Source organism: Bison bison, unplaced genomic scaffold (genome assembly GCF_000754665.1).
Source record: "Bison bison bison isolate TAMUID 2011002044 unplaced genomic scaffold, Bison_UMD1.0 scf7180017863998, whole genome shotgun sequence".
Taxonomy (NCBI): domain Eukaryota; kingdom Metazoa; phylum Chordata; class Mammalia; order Artiodactyla; family Bovidae; genus Bison; species Bison bison.
The window spans coordinates 17,005-20,555 of record NW_011494570.1 but is presented as its reverse complement, the minus strand read 5'-3'; positions in this window follow the sequence as shown (position 1 = coordinate 20,555).

Genomic DNA, 3,551 nt, shown 5'->3' with positions numbered 1-3,551 from the left:
TATTCATTGGAAGGACTGATGTTGAAGCTGAAGCTCCAATACTTTGGCCACCTTATGTGAAGAGCTGACTCATTGGAAAAGACCCTGATGCTGGGAAAGATTGAAGGCAGGAGGAGAAGGGGATGACAGAGGATGAGATGGTTGGATGGCATCATGACTCAATGGACATGAGTTTAGGTAGGCTCTGGGATTTGGTGACAGACAGGGAGGCCTGGCATGCTGCGGTTCATGGGGTCGCAAAGAGTCGGCACGACTAAGCAACTGAACTGAACTGAACTGAAGACCCCACAAGCTGCAACGAAGATGGAAGATCCTGTGTGATGCAAGTAAAACCCAATGCAGCCAAATACACAGAGAAATATTTGAAAACCCACAATGATACCTGCAACACACACTCTCTCAAATAGAGTCTATCCTCCCTTTCCCTTCCGCTGTCTTTAAAGAAAAAAAAGAGGGGGTGGGGGAAATAAAAAACTTTTTACTGGATGTAATAAGTGCCTGGTATTTTCCCAGATGGAGGATGCGGCGGAGGCCATCTGAGTATACAGCTCATTAGAAGGAAGGCTCGGGGGCGGATGCGAGAGCAGACTGTACTCAGGGGCCTGTGAGCCCTGTACTCCAGGGGAGGAGAACGCAGGGTACCCGGCAGAAAGTGGAGGGAACACGAGCGGAAATGGGAGACGCAGACGTATCAGTGTCCTTAGAAAAGGAACCACCTCCACTCAAACCAGAGAACTCTCCCACCCTCTTCACCATGTGAGGACCCGGTGAAAAGATGGTATCTGCGAACCAGGAATCAGGTTCTCACCAGATATCATGTCTGTTGACACCTTGATCCTGGACGTCCTGCCTCCAGAAGTGTAACAAATAAACGTCTCCTGTTTAAACCCCATCCCACCCAACCCACCGCCAATCAGAGGCATTTTTGTTACAGCAGCTCCAAGGAACTAAGACAGTTAATTGTTGCACTTAATTATAGAGGAAAGGCTTCCCTTGTGGCTCAGCTGGTAAAGAATCTGCCCATGATGCGTGAGACCTGGGTTCGATCCCTGGGTTGGGAAGATCCCCTGGAGAAGGGAAAGGGTACCCAGTCCAGTATTCTAGCCTGGAGAATTTCAGTGGACTGTGTAGCTCATGGTGTCGCAAAGAGTCGGACACGACTGAGTGACTTTCACTTTCATATAGAAAAGATTCTCAGAGTACTGCTGCAGAGAGAAGCAGTTATCCTATTACATTTTTATATATAACACCTAATTTCTTTCAAAATTCTCCATCATTTCAGCAAAGTGTGAGAATGCTCATTTGACCACGCCCACAGATAAATGTATTTAGCTTTCTCATTAAGCTAGGCCAGAGTATAATAGTGTAAAGGAAAATGATATATATTTGCCTGTCTGTGGACTTCCCTGGTAGCTCACCTGGTAAAGAATCCGCCTGCAATGCGGGAGACCAGGGTTCGATACCTGGGTTGGGAAGAGCCTCTAGAGAAGGGAAAGGCTACCTCCTCGAGTATTCTGGCCTGGAGAATTCCATGGACAGTCCATGGAGTCGCAAAGAGTCGGACATGACTGAGTGACTTTCACTTTCAAATAAAGTGAAGTAAACTATTATAAAATTCATCAGCCTATCTCTAAACATGAATGGGTTTGGGCATTTCTGTTGATGGGAGTTTCAGACATTCAACTTCCTCAACTATGAGCTTCCTAATAGTTTTGAAAGCATCCTTTGCAAGTTGCTCCTCTCTTCTTTATTTTTGCCGTTAATCACTTTCATTCTCCATTTACTCTGTTTATCTACACACAATTCCCATATCTTCCCAGTACATTTCTCTGCCCATGATTCACAGGGGAGCAGGCATTTTTTTTTTTTTTTTACAGAAGCCCAAATTTGCAAATCCATGAGAAGGGAAAGGGGAAAAAACAATCCCCTTTGGAAGCTGGCCCAAAATGCCGACGGAAGCAGTTTCATTATCTAGGTGGCATTTCTCAAGCTCCACGCATGGAGCGTTTTAAATTGCACGTGTGATCTTTTTAGCAAGAGCAGCAAATGCTGAGAGAAAATGCAGCCGCCTTCACTTTCTACCCGGGGCCGGTGCAGAAGCCGTTTTTCACGGTCCGTGACCAGAGCTTCCCATAAGAGCGTCAAGATGCCTGAAACCAGAGCCATTCACATACGTGTGGTTGTCCACGCTGGGTGGGTGACAGTCACACATCTGTCCCCGTGTGTGGGAGCTTGCTTTTCTCTGCTTTTATTCAGGGATGGCGCGGCATGATGCTACATGCCTGGATCCTCGATAAAAAGGAAGTCAGCTCCTAATATGCGGTTGTGTAGTCTGGGCCAGGCAAATGCCCTCATAGCTACTGGAACTAGAGACTTACTCTACATCGTCAGACGACTGAAGAGGGCTTGTGCACTGCTGTCATCAACGACCCTCAGTGGTTAAAACCAGAAAGGAAAAATAATCAACTTCTACTTTCTCCATCTACTCACCTAATATACTATTTTACATGAAGCTTTTTCACCAAAGTAGCAGTAAACACTGCTGAATTTTGAACATGTCTGATGATAATATAAAATATACTATAATAATATAATATAAAATATATATGTGCATGTGTGTGTAGATAGAGTTGGCCAAAAAAGTTCATCTGGATTTTCCTGCCAGATGCTATGGAAAAACCAAAAGGAACTTTTTGACAGCCTTCACACACACACAGATACAGGCACATATATATAATGCCATATTCATATAGATCATTATTCTAAATTAATAAAAGCATCTCTACATAAATGTCAGGAAGTAGAATTCACACCATACAATGAAGAAAAAGGTTACTTACAGTCATCAACGTCTGGGTACATGTAACAATGAAAGAAAAATAATTTAACTTTAAAATCTGTTGTGACAGACGACTTAATGACCTAAAAATAAATATTAAGAAGTATCTCTCAATTATTTGATCAACTTTTCCTTAAGGTCAATGAAAGTGAAGTGAAAGTGAAGTCGTTCAGTCATGCCCGACTCTTAGCGACCCCATGGACTGCAGCACACCAGGCCTCCCTGTCCATCACCAACTCTGGAGTTTACCAATACTCATGTCCATTGAGTCGGTGATATGACCCAACAATCTCATCCTCTGTTGTCCCCTTCTCCTCCTGCCCTCAATTTTGCCAAGCATCAGGGTCTTCACATCAGGTGCTCAAAGTATTGGAGTTTCAGCTTCAACATCAGTCCTTCCAATGAACACCCAGGACTGATCTCCTTTAGGATGGACTGGGTGGATCTCCTTGCAGGCCAAGGGACTCTCAAGAGTCTTCTCCAACACCACAGTTCAAAAGCATCCATTCAAGTCTCACATCCGTACATGACTACAGGAAAATTATCCATAGCCTTGATGAGATGGACCTTTGTTGGCAAAGTAATGTCTCTGCTTTTTAATATGATGTCTAGGTTGGTCATAACTTTCCTTCCAAGGAGTAAGAGTCTTTTAATTTCATGGCCACAATCACCATCTGCAGTGATTTTGGAGCCCATGTCACCACCAAAAAAA